We start from the raw sequence: 20,326 nt of genomic DNA, 5'->3' as shown, positions 1-20,326 counted from the left end.
TGCTGTTTGCAATTTATTGGTCCGCTGTGGATTTCACACATACAAATGTGCATGAAAATGCACAGCATCCGGAATAGAAAGCTCATAACAACTGATAATTTAAAATGCACCAATTGTTATCAGCTTCCAGTGTAATCTCAGCTATAAAGTGACCCTTAATTAGGGATCGTTCACACTACAAGAGCTTTTCTAAGCGCTTTGCGATTTAAAAAGCTCTTGCTGTTATCCTATGTGTGTGTTCTTACTGGAGCGATGTGATTGCGTTAACATCCCCCATTGCATTGCATTAGCAAGAGCTAAACCACATTTAAAAGGTGAGACGTTGCATTCCCTGTATAACAGGAGCACAATGCAATTGCTAATGAGCACACTCAGTTTATAGTCTATGAAAAGACTTAGAAGAGAAAATAAATACTTTGGCCTATTGAACCTAAGAAAAGGAATAGCACTACATGTATTTTATATCTGACAAAAAAGTATACTCGGGTACAGTGAGTGAAGCATACAGTCAAAAGTATTCTTCACGTACTGTTGGCGCACACGTTTACCGGTATCGCACTACATGCAGTGCCTTACCATACTGCAACCTGCTATGCTGCAACGCTCCCGCCACATTGTGAACGTCGCATAGGTAGTGCACTGCACTGCGGTAAGCTGCATGACAAAGCAGCTGTTACACTGCACCGCTGTGAACGGGGCCAGTGGCTAGATACACAGTGGACTTTGTGTTTCTTGTAAAAGCTGGAAGCAATGTAATGGGAAAGTCACTCCACACATTATTCCTGCGTTGAGTTGCTTACAGTGAAGCATACAGCCAATAAAATGTATGCTTCACTGTCATTGTGCATTTTGCGGTAAAGCACTGCATAGGATGCCACATGCCATTAAACTCCACTGGGCACAACGTGAACGCTGCATAGGTGGTGCATTGCGGAAAGCTGCATCACAATGTGGCCGCACCACAACGCACCACTGTTTACATACCCATAGAGAAACATGGACAATTCCTTCAGCTGTGCTGCACATCAGTTGTCCGGTGCTGACAGCAACTGATTTAGTGTAAGCCTGGCCTAAAGCCTGGTACACACATCCAATGTTCATGCAATTATTAACCCTGTCATTGGATTTGCACTGTACAAATTCACTCTGCACTAATTCCATTCCAACTTTACTAGAGTAGAGAGATGAGCTCTAAATTCAACTTTAGCAGCATTTCCTAAAGGGGTTCTCCATTGTATTTTATAAAGCTAAAACTGACACTTACCTGGTGCTTCTATCGGACCCTTGCAGCTGTGATGTCCCGCGCTGTCCTCCTCCGATGCTCCGTTCCCCGCCGCCGGTAACCTGCTAATTGTTCATCTAAAGGTGGCCATACACTGGTCAATTTGCCATCAGATCGACCAACAGATAGATCCCTCTCTGATCAAATCTGATCAGAGAGGGATCGTATGGCTGCCTTTACTGCAAACAGATTGTGAATCAATTTTAGCATGAAGCCGATCACAATCTGTGGAGCTGCCGCTGCCAAAAGCCCCCCGCCACCTCCCCGCATACATTACCTGCTCCGCCAGCGCGTATCCCCGGTCTCTGCTGTCTTCTTCTCCGCGCTGGGCTCCGAGTCCGGCTGACTTCACTGAACTTCCTGCCGGGGAAGTTTACACAGTAGAGGGCGCTCTACTGTTTAAACTTCCTGCCGGGACAGGAGGTTCAGTGAAGCCTGCCGGACTTGGAGCCCAGGGCAGAGAAGAAAACAGCGGAGACCGGGAATACGCGCTGGCCAGATCAAGTAATGTATTGCCACTAGCGCCAGTCGTCGGACATTCGAACGCCGCTATCGATGCACTCCCGACTTGCCGGCGATCGAGCAAAATCTTCCGCACAGACGGATAGACGGGAATCGATGGGAACTATTGATTTCAGATGGAAATCGATCGTTCTGTCAGCGTTTGCACAACGATTTCACAGCAGATTCGATCGCAGTGATCGAATCTGCTGTATATCAGCGCGAATAGAACTGCGGCTGCCATCAGGAGCTTACTGCGCAGGTGCAGTGTAGTACTGCATTACAGTACTGTACAGTACAGCCACGGCCGCACAGCCACAGTTCTATTCGGCTAGTTAGATGAATATTTAGCATGTTACCGGCGGCGGGGAATGGAGCATCCGAGGAGGACGGCGCGGGACATCACAGCTGCAGGGGGGCAATAGAAGCACCAGGTAAGTGTCAGTTTTAGCTTCTTAAAATATACCAGAGAACTCTTTTAAGGTGACCACACACCATACACTTTTTTCAATATCTGTTTAATTCAAGAATAGCAATCAGTTTTTCTGACTGATTCAATGTACCACACACCCATTCAATGTTTACCCAATCACAAATAAAATAATTGAAAGCTCAAAAAAAAAAAAAATCTATCACACACCATACAATTCTAGATAAAGTTAGTCTGAAATTTCCAACACATCCAATTTCCAAAAATCGACCCCCCCCCCCCCCCCAAAAAAAAAAATGGGAAATCCGATCACATTTATCGATCGAAATCAATGAAAAGCTCTCAATTTTTCAAAACAACCGGTCGTAATTTGAAAAATTTGATCTTTTCATTGTATTGTGTGTGGACTGGCCACCTTTACAGTTACCATGGTTTCTACCTAGCAGTTACTGATGTATTGTCACTTTTTTTTCCTGATTAAACTCCCTATAATATGTACTGGACATTTTGTTGTCATTTTCAGCAGTTACATGCAGTTTATTTTCAATCTACTTGAAAGGGCTCTAAGACCAGAGCGAAGCCCTGCCGCAAACCACCACTAAGCCCCGCCCCAAACTGACACAAAACTCCACCCACAGCTCTCCTGGCCAAATGACTTTAATATTGCCTATAGTATGTATGTGACATTTATTAGCTGTAATTTTCAGCAGTTCCATGTTGCTGTGCAGCTCTGCATGCAGCCACCCTATTCCCCTGTGTTCAGCAGCCTTATGTATGGAATTTCCCATAAGGCAGAAATAAGGCTGAGAATGTCCGTTCACTGCTCATAACTCAATTGCCTCCCCGATATGTATTTCTAACTCCAGGGAATTCACTAAGACATTGTTACAGTAACCATACTTATCAGGTCCAGCAGGGGGCGCTCCGGCACAGCTAATGCCTCCTCTCTGCTGACATGCGGGCTCCTGGCTGCTCCGTGATGCCGCGGGCTGCTGCTCAGAGATCTCCCCTCCGCTCGAGACACAGACACGTCCAGCTTCTTCGCCTGTCCCCGCTAGTGTCCCCGCGGGAGGTTTGTTTACCAGAAACAGCTGCTCTACTATGACGTCACGCTGATGCCTCGAGCTTGTGATGTCATAAGAGCTGTGCAACCAGCCCCCCTGGCCAAAGTAATACATACATATATACACATATACCATAGCATTACATTAATATATACTGTACCATAAAATTGCATTCATTTTATTACTAATATATTTGAAAAAGCACTGCGATCTGTAAAGCTCCTCCCCCAAACCATCACTAAGCCCCGCCCCAGTTTCCCTGGCCAAAGTACTGTACTTTATGTAATATATACAAATACCATAAAATTACATTAATATATACACATATACTGTATCATGACTTTACCATCATTTTATTATCAATACATTTGTAAGAGCTTTGGTATGGGTGGGTGGGTGCCGCCCCCAAACCTTCACTAAGCTCCGCCCCCCAAACTCTACCCCAGCCAAAGTAATTTATGTAATATAAACATGTACCATAGCATTACATTGTTTATTTTCAATCTATTTGTAAGAGCTCTAAGACCAGTGCGAAGCCCTGCCCCAAACCGCCTTTAAGCCCCGCCCTAAATGGCACGAGACCCCGCCCTGGCCAAATTATTTTAGAATTGCCTATAGTATGTATGTGACATTTATTAGCTGTAATTTTCAGCAGTTCCATGTTGCTGTGCAGCTCTGCATGCAGCCACCCTATTCCCCTGTGTTCAGCAGCCTTATGTATGGAATTTCCCATAAGGCAGAAATAAGGCTGAGAATGTCCGATCACTGCTCATAACTCAATTGCCTCCCCGATATGTATTTCTAACTCCAGGGAATTCTATAAGCCATTGTTACAGTAATGTTACTTATCAGGTCCAGCAGGGGGCGCTCCAGCACAGCTAATGCCTCCTCTCTGCTGACATAAGTGGCTCCTGGCTGCTCCGTGATACCGCTGGCTGCTACTCAGAGATGTCCCCTCTGCTGCAGCCACACACACGTCCAGCTCCTTCGCCTGTCCCCGCTAGTGTCCCCGCGGGAGGTTTACTTACAGGGAGCAGCTGCTCGCTCTACTATGACGTCACGCTGCTGATGCCTCGAGCTTGAGACGTGATGGGAGCTGTGCAACCAGCCCCCTGGCTAAAGGTATATAAAGTTATATGTATGTATATATATATATATATGTGTATATATATATATATATATACACATATATACATACATACATATACCATAGCATTACATGAATATATACTGTACCATAACAGTACATTCATTATCAGTATATATGAAAAAGCACGGGATCACATGAAGCCCCGCCCCCAAACTGTCACTAAGCCCCACCCTAAATGGCACGAAACTCCACCCCCTCATTCCCTGGCCAAAGTACTTTATATAATATATACACATATTCATATACAGTACCATAGCATTAAATACATGACATTCTATTAGTTTAATTTTCAGATTATATAAAAGGTTGCTGGGATCAGCGTGAAGCCCGCCCTGACCGCAGCTAAGCCCCACCCCAACTACATGAAACTCCGCCCCAGCTCCCCTGGCCAAAGTACTTTAAGCAATTTATACACTAATAACATTACATTCATTTTATTTTCAATATATTTCAAAGGGCATGGGACCAGTGTGAAGCTCTGCCCCTAACTCCCACTGAGCCCTGCTCCCCACATGGTACAAAACTCCGCCCTGAGCTCCCCTGGGCAAAGTACTTTAAAATGAATACCATACCATAACATAACCTTAGGACTTGTTCACACTAGAAATCGCAAAATGGTAGCAATTACAGGCATGATTTTTCCGTAATAAACATGGAAAAATCACTGGAAAATTAGCATTTTGGGAGCGATCGCTATTAGCGGTTCTATACATGCTAATTGCGATAGCTCCAGAATCACTGGCAAACCGCTGCAGGTACCGTGTTTGCGACTAGCGATAATCGCAAAACTCCTGCGATTGTGGCAGTGAGAATACTGCCATAGACTAGAATAGGACTAGTGTTTTTTAAAAACGCTAGCGGTTTGCGGATAGCAGAAATTGCTCGTTTCCCACTTAGGTGTGAACGAGGCCTAAATCTTATTACTTCATCAAATTTTTATTATGTTCCCAAACCACTGCTAAGCCCCGCTTATATGATCCGATTTTTGATTCAGATTAAAAAGCGTAGCAGCGTGCAGTACTTTTTTATTCAGAATCAAAAATCAGATCCTATAAAAAAAATTGGAATCACATGTAGTGTGCAAGAAGCCTCACTGTGTAGATGTCGTCTCCTGGCATGTGTCACGCAATGACTGACTGCCTGTAACCACTGCACACTACTATTAAAGCTATCTATCAGCAGTGCCTGTCGCTCTCTTTTCTACAGTAGTAGAATGTATTGCAACAATATTTTATTTGAAAAGAATGGTGTATTTTTTCAGTTTTGCGTCCATCACTAATTACAAGCCTTTTTTTGTGCAAAAAGTAGCAGTAATATACCCTCATGACATACATATAAAAAAAGTTGAGTCCCTGAGGTAACCATTTGTGTATTTTTTAAAGGGACCCCGAGCAGTAGATAAAAATGAAATTGGTACTTACCTGGGGCTTCCTCCAGCCCACTGTAGGCCGCGAGATCCCCCAGCGCCTTCCTGGCTCCTCTCCCGTTCCCACTAGTGACTTCATTACCGGTGACAGCCGGGCCGAGTCTCGGCCCAACACTACTTGAACGGTGTCGCTCCGCGTCATCATGCCGGCTGCTACACGTTATAATGGCGGCTGGCGTGACAGTCTTGCGCATGCGCAGTTCAGAGTTAGAAAACCGTACATGTGCATGACTGTCATGCCGGCCACTGTCATGACGCGTAGTGGACGGCGTGATGATGCGGAGCGTCACCGTTCAGGATGTGTTGGGCCCACACTCGGCCCGGGTGTCGCCAGTAATGAAGTCTGGGAGAGGAGCCAGGAGGACACCGGGGACCTCACGGCCTACGGTGGGCTGGAGGAAGCCTCAGGTAAGTACTGATTTCAGTTTTATCTACTGCCCAGGGTCCCTTTAAATGTTATCATCTTTTGAGAGACACCTATGTCATATCCCATCAAACAGCACGCACACACTTTATTTAGATAACTATGTAAGATTGGGGGAGGTAAAAAGGTTATTGTTATGGGGTATTCATGTATTTTTAAGTGAATGTATTAGGGTACGAAGAAGTATCACTGCACTATTGCCCCACAAGTGAGTGCTAGGGCTGTAAGTAGTAATACAAACAAAAAGGGGGGGGGGGGTGTCAGCCTTGAGAAACTAGCACTACACCATGTACATGCAAATATAGGAAATATTTTCTATTAATATACACCACTACAAAATTGCTCAAGTCAATTAAAAATAAGGAAGCCATATCCACATGCACAATATGCCCATCATTTAGGAAAACATACCCATATTGCTTAATCAATAATAATGTATGATAAATGCTAGCAATCAAGATGCTCAGAATAAGGGCCAAGAACTCGGGTTCAGTAACTCAGTTGATAACGTGCAATAATAAACACGCTGCAGTAGAAACAAAGAACATAGAAAATACATAGAAAAAAAACTGGTACAGTAACCCAATGCATCCTAACAGTAATGAGTGAGATCAGACGTGACTATAGGTGAACAGTGTAGAGATAAGGCAGCTGTGATACTTAGCCAAGCAAGGAGGTAAGCGATGGCAGTGGTATGGACCAGGTAGGGAACCCCAGGTGGACTGCTCCACCGGTATCACGGCCATCACCCCGCTTTTTCAAAGAGCGGGGGGATCCGTGCATCTGCTGGTGTCATAACGCCAGAATAACCACTTGCCAACCGCCCACAGCCGATGGGCGGCGGCAAGGGCTGGGCCCAAATGACCGCAATACGCCCATCGGCGACGGGCGTGGTTATGCGGCGACAGAATCCGCCCCCCTTGTGCAGTAACCTGCCGGCCGTTCGGAAGCACCGGCGGGTTACTAGCTGCCCGATCGCCGCATACAAAGTGTATAATACGCTTTGTAATGTATACAAAGCGTATTGTACAGGCTGCCTCCTGCCCTGGTGGTCCCAGTGATCGAGGGATCACCGGGGCAGGCTGCAGCCACGAAGGTAAGCACCCAAGCACACTGATCTGCCCCCACCTTCCCTCTGATCGCCCACAGCACCCCTCAGACCCCCCCCCCCCCTGCCCACCCCTCAGACCCCTGTTTGCACCCAATCACCCCCCTAATCACCCATCAATCACTCCCTGTCACTATCTGTCAACACTATTTTTATGATAAGTTCCTAAACTGCCCCCTGGGGGCTCCTGATCCCCCCCCACACACACACACACACTCTCAGATCCTCCCCAGATCACCCCCCTGTGTACTGTATACATCTATTCTCCCCTGTAATCACCTGTAAATCACCCGTCAATCACTACCTGTCACTGCCACCTGTCAGATCAGACCCTAACCTGCCTCTTACGGGCATCTGATCACCCACCCACACCATCAGATCGCCTGCAGACCCACCCTCAGATCACCTCCAAAGTGCATTGTTTACATCTGTTCTGCCATCTAATCACCCATTAATCACCCCCTGTCACCACCTGTCACTGCTACCCATCAGATCAGACCCCTATCTGCCCCTAGGGCACCCAGTCACCCGCCCACACCCTCAGAACTACCTCAGACCCCCCCAGACCCCCCCCCCCCGTGTACTGTATACATCTATTCTCCCCTGTAATCACCCGTCAATCACCCTGTCACTGCCTCCCATCAGATCAGACCCTAACCTGCCTCTTACGGGCATCTGATCACCCACCCACACCATCAGATCGCCCGCAGACCCACCCTCAGATCACCTCCAAAGTGCATTGTTTACATCTGTTCTGCCATCTAATCACCCACTGATCACCCATCAATCACCCCGTCACTGCTACCCATCAGATCAGACCCTAATCTGCCGTTTGGGCACCCAGTCACCCGCCCACACCCTCAGAACACCCTCAGACCCCAGCCCTGATCACCTTGCATCTATTCCCCCCTCTAATCACACCTTGAGACACCCATCAATCACCTCTTGTCACCACCTGTCACCCCCTAGCACACCTACCCATCAAATCAGGCCCTAATTTGCCCCGTGTGGGCTCCTGATCACTCGGCCAAACCCTCAGATCCCCCTCAGCCCCCTTCCGATCACCTCCCCAGTGCATTGATTGCATTTTCCCCTCTAATCACCCCCTGAGACACCCATCAATCACATGCCCATGTTCTCTGCTGCCATGTCCAGATCACAATTTGAGAACATCCTGCGCTTCCTACACTTTAGTGCCAATACATAGTGATGCTCAAATACCCCTTTTTAAAATTCGAGTTTGGTCGAATTCGAATAGTAAATTATTCGAGGTCAGTCGAATATTCGAGTCGAATAATTTTTACTATTCGATTCGACCTCGGACTTCGAGCTCACTATTCGAGTCGGTATTCGAGCTAACTATTCGAGCTGACTATTCGAATTGGCCTTAAATAGCTTCCAACACTTGTTTTGAGGGTGAATGATGCAAGAAACCTCTTTTTTTCCAAGTAACAACAGCAAGTGATTATGTGGGGATGTTCCTTTAAAAAAAAATGTGGAAAGAGAAGTTGTGTCCTTAATTTTGTTCAGTAGTGTTTCTTCTTCTTCTTCTCCTTCTCCTTCTCCTTCTCCTTCTCCTTCTCCTTCTCCTTCTCCTTCTCCTTCTCCTTCTCCTTCTCCTTCTCCTTCTCCTTCTCCTTCTCCTTCTCCTTCTCCTTCTCCTTCTCCTTCTCCTTCTCCTTCTCCTTCTCCTTCTCCTTCTTCTTCTTCTTCTTCTTCTTCTTCTTCTTCTTCTTCTTCTTCTTCTTCTTCCTTTTCAATATCGTCTTCTTCTTCTTCACGTATTTCTCTTTTCAATTTTTTTTTTAAAGAAATGCAGCTATTTTTGAGCGTAACAAATAGCTGGTGGGCGCACGCATGTTGGAAGCGCCATTGTATGTGCTCCCTGGCAGTGGAAACACAAAGACAGCAGGAGGTAAATTCAGCAGCAGGAGGAGGAGGATGAGTGTGTGGCAGCAGGCAGTCAATGAGGCAGGCAGCTCGCCGTGACATAATAGCCCTGGTACCTAGCGGTGATACCAGGGCTGTAAATAAACACAACAGGAGGTCCCAGACAGCGGTCGTGCAGCCCACATTGTGTCCAATACACAACTGGGACAACACAGTTTTCAACCCGGGCACCTCAGAAAAATTAAACCTTTTTTTTTTTTTTAATGGTTTGTTTGGTTTTGGTTTTGCAACCAATATAGCTATTGTTTGACGTAATAGCTGGTGGCAGAGTGGCAGCAGAAGGTAATTCTGTGTACCCTGGCAGTGGGAAACACAGACAGACAGCAGCAGCAGGAGGAGGAATGGAGGAGTAGGCGAGCAGCTATTGTTTGACGTAATAGCTGGTGGCAGAGTGGCAGCAGAAGGTAAATCATCTGTGTACCCTGGCAGTGGGAAACACAGACAGACAGCAGCAGCAGGAGGAGGAATGGAGGAGTAGGCGAGCAGCTATTGTTTGACGTAATAGCTGGTGGCAGAGTGGCAGCAGAAGGTAAATCATCTGTGTACCCTGGCAGTGGGAAACACAGACAGACAGCAGCAGCAGCAGCAGGAGGAGGTATGGAGGAGCAGTGTGAGTGTGGCAGCAGGTAGGCAGCGTGACATAATAGCCCTGGTACCTAGCGGTGATACCAGGGCTGTAAATAAACACAACAGGAGGTCCCAGACAGCGGTCGTGCAGCCCACATTGTGTCCAATACACAACTGGGACAACACAGTTTTCAACCCGGGCACCTCAGAAAAATTAAACCTTTTTTTTTTTTTTTAATGGTTTGTTTGGTTTTGGTTTTGCAACCAATATAGCTATTGTTTGACGTAATAGCTGGTGGCAGAGTGGCAGCAGAAGTTAATTCTGTGTACCCTGGCAGTGGGAAACACAGACAGACAGCAGCAGCAGGAGGAGGAATGGAGGAGTAGGCGAGCAGCTATTGTTTGACGTAATAGCTGGTGGCAGAGTGGCAGCAGAAGGTAAATCATCTGTGTACCCTGGCAGTGGGAAACACAGACAGACAGCAGCAGCAGCAGCAGGAGGAGGTATGGAGGAGCAGTGTGAGTGTGGCAGCAGGTAGGCAGCGTGACATAATAGCCCTGGTACCTAGCGGTGATACCAGGGCTGTAAATAAACACAACAGGAGGTCCCAGACAGCGGTCGTGCAGCCCACATTGTGTCCAATACACAACTGGGACAACACAGTTTTCAACCCGGGCACCTCAGAAAAATTAAACCTTTTTTTTTTTTTATGGTTTTTTGGTTTTTGGTTTTGCAACCAATATAGCTATTGTTTGACGTAATAGCTGGTGGCAGAGTGGCAGCAGAAGAAGGTAATTCTGTGTACCCTGGCAGTGGGAAACACAGACAGACAGCAGAAGGGCAGTACACAGCAGCCCACTGTAGGTGTAAAATGTGTGGCTGCAGGCGACGTAATAGTCAAAGTGAACCAGGCTGGCTTAGTGAGCAGGAGCCAGGAGGTGGTAAAGGGTGGTAAGGCACATTAACGATGGTTCCGGCAGCCAGTTCATGTCCCCCTCTCGCCGACAACAGGGGCCAGGAACTCGCCTTCCACCCACGCCTGGTTCATCTTGAGAAACGTCAGTCTGTCCACAGACTTGTGAGACAGACGTGAGCGTTTCTCGGTGACCACGCCACCAGCTGCACTAAAGCAGCGCTCGGACAGCACGCTGGAAGGGGGGCAGGACAGCACTTCCAGGGCGTACTGCGCCAGCTCGCTCCAGATCTCCATGCGCTTGACCCAATACTCCATGGGATCAACAGGGGCATCGCTGTCAAGCCCGCTGTACGACCCCATGTAGTCAGCCACCATGCGGGTCAGGCGCTGGCTGTGACCGGAGGAGGATGCTGCTGCATGCATCTCCTCTCTAGTCACTGCTGCCGGAGCCTCTACAGTCCTGTAGAGCTCGTGGCTGAGAGACAGCAGGTCTGTGGGGCGCTTGCTGCTGCTGGATGCAGGCACCTGCTGCTGCCTCTGTGCTGGCTGCTGGACAGTGGGGGTGGAAGGCTGGGGGAAGGCTTCCTCCAAGCGCTCAACAAGGGCCTGCTGCAAGCTCCTTATTTGTTGCGCTGGGTCTCCTCCTGCAGGCGGCAGGAACTGGCTCAACTTCCCCTTGAGGCGTGGGTCCAACATCATGCTGATCCAGATGTCCTCCCTCTGCTTCATCTGGATCACCCTGGGGTCCCTGCGCAGGCACGTCAGCATGTGCGCTGCCATTGGGAAGAGGCGGGCCACGTCTGCTGGCACATCGACGTCAGTGCTGTCCTCATCCTCCTCCTCTGCTGCCTCATCCTCTCTCCACCCCCGCACCAACTCAGCTGCGCTGTGCTGATCCCCCTCATCAGCAGCCAGGTCAGGGACCTCCACCAAGTCCTCCTCCTCCTCCCCCTCAGAGGTGGACTGCGCAGCTGGTTGCCGCTCCTGCTGGTCCAAGGCTGCCGCTCCCTGTTCCAGCAAAGCATCGAGGGCCCTGTTCAGCAGAGAAACCAGGGGCACCCACTCGCAGACCATAGCATGGTCCCTGCTCACCATGTTTGTGGCCTGCAGGAAGGGAGCCAGCACTAAGCACACCTGCTGCATGTGCCTCCAGTCATCATCGGGGACGATGGACGGGAAGTTGCTGGTCTTGTCCCTTCTCAGAGCTGCGGAAACAGTGGCCAGGGCAAGGTACTGTTTGACAGCGCGCCTCTGTTCAACCAGACGCTCCAACATCGCCAGGGTGGAGTTCCAGCGAGTCGGAACGTCAAGGATCAGCCGATGGCGTGGCAGATCCAGCTCCTTTTGCACGTCTTCCAGGCTCGCACAGGCTGCAGCCGAGCGCCGGAAGTGACGCACAACATTCCTTGCCGTTTCCAGCAGTTCGCCCATCCCCTGGTAGGTGCGCAGGAACTTCTGCACCACCAGGTTCAGCACGTGGGCAAGACAGGGGATGTGGGTCAGGTTTCCCCTGTCTATTGCGGCAACCAGATTGGCCCCATTGTCGGCCACCACCTCTCCGACTCTGAGGCCTCTGGGGGTCAGCCAAATCCTCTCCTGCTCCTGGAGTTTGGCCAACACATGGGTTGCCGTCAGCTTGGTCTTCCCAAGGCTGACCAAGTGCAGCAGCGCTTGGCAGTGGCGGGCCTTCATGCTGCTGCTGAGGCGGGGGGTTTGGCCAGGTGTGCCGGAGGATGGCAGAGGATCGGAGGAACCTGCTGCAGTTCCCCTGAGCCTGCGGGGTGGCACCACCCACTGTGTTGCTGCTGCTGCTGTGCCCGCTGCTGCTCTCCCATCCTCAGCGGCCTGTCCCGAAGCGGCCTGTCCCGAAGCGGCTGCTCCAGGAGTCCATGGTGACGTGGACCCTTTCACCAACCGCGTGCTCCAGCCCTCGCTCCACATTGGCCATCACAAAGCGGTGCAGTGCAGGAATGGCCTTGCGGGAGAAAAAGTGTCTGCTGGGGAGCTGCCAGTCTGGGGCTGCGCAAGCAAGCAGCGCACGAATGTCGCTCCCCTCCTGCACGAGCGTGTACGGCAGGAGTTGGGAGCACATGGCCCGTGCCAGCAAGCCGTTCAGCTGCCGCACGCGACGGCTGCTGGGAGGCAGAGCCCTAACCACCCCCTGGAAGGACTCGCTCAAAAGGCTCTGGCGTGGCCTTTTGCTGACACGGGAATCAGCAGACACAGCAGAGGAGGCCACTGAGGACTGGCTGCCAGAACAGGCCTCAGTGTCGGCGGCAGGAGTTGCAGAGGGGGGAGGAGCAGTGCGTTTCCGCACTCCTGCTGGTGCTGCTGGAGGAGCAGGAGGGCGGGTGGCTGCTGTTGCTGCTGCTGCTGCTGAAGGCTGTGCAGTGATGGGTGTGGTGCCACTGCCAGCACCAGATGCCTTCAGCCTCTGGAACTCCTCATGCTGGTGGAAATGTTTAGCCGCAAGGTGGTTGATGAGCGAGCTGGTGCTGAACTTTAAGGGGTCTGCACCTCTGCTCAACTTCCGCTGACAGTGGTTGCAAGTGGCGTACTTGCTGTACACAGTGGGCATGGTGAAAAAGCGCCAGATTGGTGACAGAAACATCCCCCTACGGCATGGAAGCGCTGCTGCCTGTCTCCCTGTGGTGGTTGGGGGGGGGGCTTGGGTGCGGCTGGTGGTGGTACTGGCTGATGCTGCTGCTGCTGCTGCTGAGCCTGAGACACCAGCAGGGTGTGGGACGCTGCCAATGCTTGCAATGATGCGCCTCCTTGCAAGGCCCACAAGCGCATCCTCCTCCTCCTCCTCAGAGCTGCTGAGGACGACATCCCCTGGAGGTGGTGGCACCCAGTCTCTGTCTGTCACCGGGTCATCATCATCATGCCCCTCCTGAAACATGTCCTGCTGGGATGATGACCCCCCAAATTCCTCTCCTGATGCATGGATGGGACGCTTGACTGTCGCCACAGTCTTGCTGTCCAATCCCTCCTCCCCCAAAGTGCCCATCAGCATCTCCTCCTCAAAATCGCCAACAACAGCAGACAATACCCTGATGGTGCCTGGGGTAAAAAGACTGCTGAGTGACAGGTCGGCGACTGATGGTGAACTGGCCTCCTCCCCAGGCCCTGCTGGGCGGCTGCTGCGAACAGGGGTGGTGGTGGTGGTGGTGGTGGTGGTGAGGGTGGAGGCCTCGGATGCAGAGCTGATGGCGGGCTGCTCATCCTCCGTCATGAGTTGCACCACAGTGTCTGCATCCTTTTCCTCAATGGGACGTTTCCGACCCGGCTGGAGGAAAATGGGAGCAGGTGCTACACGCTGCTGCTGCTGTGTCTCTGCAGCGTGAGTTGCAGATGCTCCTGCTGGGCGGCGCCCAAGGCGTCCACGGCCAGTGGCTATGGGAGGAATGTTAGCCACTGACGCTGCTGCTGCTGCTGCGGAACTGTGCATGGTGGCGCGCCCGCGGCCGCGGCTTGCCACAATGCTGCTCCCTCTCCTCCTGATTCCCTTGCTGCCCTTGCCCTTGCCCAAACCGCGCTGGCTGCCACTTCCAGACATCTTCAATGTTTTGGGCGTATAGACAAAAGTTTTTTAAAAGGGCGGGTGAAAAGTGGGGTACTTTAATGGAGTGGGTTGGTTGGTGAGGTGACTGAGTGAGTGTCCCCTAGTACAGTAAGTAAGTAGTAACAGTCAGGAAGTACAACTAGCAGTTACAATAATCAGTAGTAATCACAAGTAAATTTAGTGTGTGTACACTCAGACAGTGAGTGCACGCACGCAGGAGCTAGTAGCCTATGAACACAGTGACTGAGTGTCCTAGACTCCTAGTACAGTAAGAGTAAGTAGTAACAGTAAGTAGAACTAACTAATTACAATAATCAATCAGCGATCAGAAGGAAATGGAGTGTGGGTGTGTGTACACTCAGACAGTGAGTGCACGCACGCAGGAGCTAGTAGCCTATGAACACAGTGACTGAGTGTCCTAGACTCCTAGTACAGTAAGAGTAAGTAGTAACAGTAAGTAGAACTAACTAATTACAATAATCAATCAGCGATCAGAAGGAAATGGAGTGTGGGTGGTGTGTGTACACTCAGACAGTGAGTGACCGCACGCAGGAGCTAGTAGCCTATGAACACAGTGACTGAGTGTCCTAGACTCCTAGTACAGTAAGAGTAAGTAGTAACAGTAAGTAGAACTAACTAATTACAATAATCAATCAGCGATCAGAAGGAAATGGAGTGTGGGTGTGTGTACACTCAGACAGTGAGTGCACGCACGCAGGAGCTAGTAGCCTATGAACACAGTGACTGAGTGTCCTAGACTCCTAGTACAGTAAGAGTAAGTAGTAACAGTAAGTAGAACTAACTAATTACAATAATCAATCAGCGATCAGAAGGAAATAGAGTGTGGGTGGTGTGTGTACACTCAGACAGTGAGTGCACGCACGCAGGAGCTAGTAGCCTATGAACACAGTGACTGAGTGTCCTAGACTCCTAGTACAGTAAGAGTAAGTAGTAACAGTAAGTAGAACTAACTAATTACAATAATCAATCAGCGATCAGAAGGAAATGGAGTGTGGGTGTGTGTACACTCAGACAGTGAGTGCACGCACGCAGGAGCTAGTAGCCTATGAACACAGTGACTGAGTATCCTAGACTCCTAGTACAGTAAGAGTAAGTAGTAACAGTAAGTAGAACTAACTAATTACAATAATCAATCAGCGATCAGAAGGAAATAGAGTGTGGGTGGTGTGTGTACACTCAGACAGTGAGTGCACGCACGCAGGAGCTAGTAGCCTATGAACACAGTGACTGAGTGTCCTAGACTCCTAGTACAGTAAGAGTAAGTAGTAACAGTAAGTAGAACTAACTAATTACAATAATCAATCAGCGATCAGAAGGAAATGGAGTGTGGGTGTGTGTACACTCAGACAGTGAGTGCACGCACGCAGGAGCTAGTAGCCTATGAACACAGTGACTGAGTGTCCTAGACTCCTAGTACAGTAAGAGTAAGTAGTAACAGTAAGTAGAACTAACTAATTACAATAATCAATCAGCGATCAGAAGGAAATGGAGTGTGGGTGGTGTGTGTACACTCAGACAGTGAGTGACCGCACGCAGGAGCTAGTAGCCTATGAACACAGTGACTGAGTGTCCTAGACTCCTAGTACAGTAAGAGTAAGTAGTAACAGTAAGTAGAACTAACTAATTACAATAATCAATCAGCGATCAGAAGGAAATGGAGTGTGGGTGTGTGTACACTCAGACAGTGAGTGCACGCACGCAGGAGCTAGTAGCCTATGAACACAGTGACTGAGTGTCCTAGACTCCTAGTACAGTAAGAGTAAGTAGTAACAGTAAGTAGAACTAACTAATTACAATAATCAATCAGCGATCAGAAGGAAATGGAGTGTGGGTGGTGTGTGTACACTCAGACAGTGAGTGACCGCACGCAGGAGCTAGTAGCCTATGAACACAGTGACTGAGTGTCCTAGACTCCTAGTACAGTAAGAGTAAGTAGTAACAGTAAGTAGAACTAACTAATTACAATAATCAATCAGCGATCAGAAGGAAATGGAGTGTGGGTGGTGTGTGTACACTCAGACAGTGAGTGACCGCACGCAGGAGCTAGTAGCCTATGAACACAGTGACTGAGTGTCCTAGACTCCTAGTACAGTAAGAGTAAGTAGTAACAGTAAGTAGAACTAACTAATTACAATAATCAATCAGCGATCAGAAGGAAATGGAGTGTGGGTGGTGTGTGTACACTCAGACAGTGAGTGCAGTGCGCACACGCAGGAGCTAGTAGCCTATATGAACAGTGACAGTGAGTGTCCCTACGGGTACAGTAAGAGTAAGTAGTAAGTAAGTACAACTAACTAACAATAATCTATCAGTAATCAGAAGGAAATAGAGTGTGTGTACACACAGACAGTGAGTGAGTGCACACACGCAGGAGCTAGCTAGTAGCCTATAAACAGTGACAGTCAGTGAGTGTCCTACTCCTAGTACAGTATAACTACAATACTATTAGTAAAGGACAGCAGAAATACTGGTATAGATGAGAGAAATAAACAGAGGACAGCTGCCCACAGAGGCAAGGCCCCCCTGAGGCCTAAACCTGTAAGCTTGCAGCAGCTGCCTGTCTCTAATGTAACACACAAGCTACTAACTAAAATAAAATGTCTATCTAACTAACAACAATATAGGTGTATATGGCAGGTGTAGGTGAGCAAAAACGCTAGGTAAATGATCACAATAGAGCACTTGCTAAGCCAAAGCACAAAGGAGCAACTCTCTCTCTGTACAAGTCTCAGGCAAGCATGGAGAAACGGAACATGGCGGCCGCTATTTATAGGGTAGGGGCTGGCCAGGGTCCCCCTCTGTGATTGGCTGCCGTCAGAGGGCCTGGGAGCCCTCTGATTGGCTCTAAGGACATCAATCTGGGCTATGACGCTATTCGAGCTCGGTACCGAGCTCGAATAGCGCCGGGTTGCTCGAATAGCTCGAATAGTGAATGGGCTATTCGAGTGTACTCGGATAGCCCATTCGAATAGCTCCAGCTATTCGGAGCTCGAATACCGAGCTCGAATAGCTGAAAAAGAGCTCGAATATTCGAGCTACTCGAATATTCGAGCTCTGCTGAGCACCACTGCCAATACAACCTGACATCTAAAAGGCCACCCTGTTTATGAACGGTTGCTCAAAATTCGCCCCCTCATAGACCACCTGTCATCAAAATTTGCAGATGCTTATACCCCTGAACAGTCATTTTGAGGCATTTGGTTTCCAGACTACTCACGGTTTTGGGCCCCTAAAATGCCAGGACAGTATAGAAACCCCACAAGTGACCCCATTTTAGAAAAAAAATCACCCCAAGGTATTCTGTTAGGTGTATGACGAGTTCATAGAAGATTTTATTTTTTGTCAAAAGCGGGAATTGATTTTTATTGTTTTTTTCACAAAGTGTCATTTTCCACTAACTTGTGCCAAAAAATAAAATCTTCTATGAACTCACCATACACCTAACGGAATACCTTGGGGTGTCTTCTTTCTGTATTTCAAAGATTTTATTGAATTTTTAAAGAATTTTAGATTGAGTACAGCACAACAGAAAGAAAAAAGCTGACAATCAATCAACATGACATACAAATAGATAATGTACATCACAACAGTATAAACGGTAGAAGTTATGTGGACAGTTGTATGCGATTAACATGGGGGAGGCATATGAAAGTTGAGAGTGCACCCCAGAGGGCTAAGCCCAGCTATCTGGGGTGTGCTGTAGGTCCATGGGGAGGAAGTCCTGGTTTGTAACCAGGAGAGATTGGGACCTCTGGTGCCCATCGTCCAGCGATAGATGAGGCACCGGGGAAAGAGGTCGCAGATGTTGTCTCAGCAGGAGAAGAAGAAAAACAAAACAAAACCAAAAAAAAAAAAAAAAAGAACAAGTGGGAGATGGAGAGGGGGGAGGGGAGAAAGAGAAAGAGAGAGAAGGAAGGAAGGAAGTAGAGAAAGGAGGTGAAGGGGGAAGGTCCCGGCTCACAGTCTAGTTATCGAGGAACTCTCCATGTGTGGGTGTTCGAGCTGAATCCAGGGGTCTGGGGTGTCTTCTTTCTAAAATGGGGTCACTTGTGGGCTTCCTATATATCCATATCTCTGTAAATGGACAATTGTGTGTAAAAAAAAAATAAAAAAAATGTCATTTACAGAGATATTTCTCCCACCCAGCATGGGTATATGTAAAAATACACCACAAAACACATTATACTACTTCTCCTGAGTACGGCGGTACCACATGTGTGATACTTTTTTGCAGCCTAGGTGCGCTAAGGGGCCCAATGTCCAATGAGTACCTTTAGGATTTCACAGGTCATTTTGAGACATTTGGTTTCAAGACTAGTCCTCATGGTTTAGGACCCCTAAAATGCCAGGGCAGTATAGGAACCTCACAAGTGACCCCATTTTAGAAAGAAGACACCCCATGGTATTCCGTTAGGTGTATGATGAGTTCATAGAAGATTTTATTTTTTGTCACAAGTTAGCAGAAATTGATTTTTATTTTTTTTTACAAAGTGTCAATTTCCGCTAACTTGTGACAAAAAAAAAAAATCTTCTATGAACTCACCATAAACGGAATACCTTGGGGTGTCTTCTTTCTAAAATGGGATCACTTGTGGGGTTCCTATACTGCCCTGGCATTTTAGGGGCCCTAAACCATGAGGAGTAGTCTAGAAACCAAATGCCTCAAAATGACCTGTGAATAGCCATGCTGGGTGGGAGAAATCTCTCTGTAAATGGACAATTGTGTGTAAAAAAATCAAAATATTGTCATTTACAGAGATATTTCTCCCACCCAGCATGGGTATGTGTAAAAATACACCCCAAAACACATTATACTACTTCTCCTGAGTACGGCAATACCACATGTGTGGCACTTTTTTGCAGCCTAACTGCGCTAAGGGGCCCAAAGTCCAATGAGCACCTTTAGGCTTTACTGGGGTGCTTACAATTTAGCACCCCCCAAAATGCCAGGACAGTAAACACATCCCACAAATGACCCCATTTTGGAAAGTAGACACTTCAAGGTATACAGAGAGGGGCATGGTGAGTCGTGGCAGATTTCATTTTTTTTTTTTTTGTCACAAGTTAGCAGAAATGGAAACTTTTTTTTTTCTTTTTTTTGTTTCAAAGTGTCATTTTCCGCTAACTTGTGACAAAAATAAAATGTTCTATGAACTCACCATGCCTCTCAGTGAATACTTTGGGATGTCTTCTTGTCAAAATGTGGTCGTTTGGGGGGGTATTTATACTATCCTGGAATTTTAGCACCTCATGAAACCTGACAGGTGCTCAGAAACATCAGAGATGCTTCAAAATGGGAAAATTCACTTTTGGCACCATAGTTTGTAAACGCTATAACTTTTACCCAAACCAATAAATATACACTGAATGTTTTTTTTTTTTTTTTATCAAAGACATGTAGCACAATAAATCTGGACAAAAATGTATACAGAAATTTTACTTTTGATAAATTTTATCACAGAAAGTAAAAAAAAAATCTTTTTTTTTGACAAAATTCATGTCTTTTTTGATGAATAGAATAAAAACTAAAACTCGCAGCAGCAATCAAATAGCACCAAAATAAAGCTGTATTAGTGACAAGAAAAGGAGGGAAAATTAATTTAGAAAGTAGGTTGTATGACCGAGCAATAAACCGTTAAAGCTGCAGTGGTCTGAATGGAAAAAAAGGCTCTGGTCCTTAAGGGGCGAAAAGACTGTGGTCCTTAAGTGGTTAAATAGTGGAGACCGGGAGCGACGTCAGCGGATGTGACGTCAGAGCAGTTCCCGGCGAAGGTTCGTACAGGAAGCGGCCCATCAGCCTCCAAAGAATACGGAACCATGCTGGAGCACAAATAAGGGAGTAAGTATAAGGCCATACGAAGCGCTTAAAGGTAAATGGTACGAGTAGCAGCCTGTAAGCCTTCAGAGAGTGCAGACCCACG

The 20,326-nt window shown here is 48.0% G+C and overlaps 1 long non-coding RNA gene across 1 annotated transcript in view; it reads right to left on the bottom strand.

Moving 5' to 3' along the window:
- Positions 1 to 20,326, bottom strand: part of LOC137538625 (uncharacterized) — a 485,758-nt gene that overhangs the window by 424,678 nt on the left and 40,754 nt on the right. The gene's annotated exons all lie outside the window — the stretch shown is intronic.

The sequence above is a fragment of the Hyperolius riggenbachi genome, chromosome 11 (assembly GCF_040937935.1).
Source record: "Hyperolius riggenbachi isolate aHypRig1 chromosome 11, aHypRig1.pri, whole genome shotgun sequence".
Classification (NCBI taxonomy): domain Eukaryota; kingdom Metazoa; phylum Chordata; class Amphibia; order Anura; family Hyperoliidae; genus Hyperolius; species Hyperolius riggenbachi.
The sequence above is the reverse complement of the archived record's forward strand: the minus strand, read 5'-3'. Positions and strand labels throughout refer to the sequence as shown.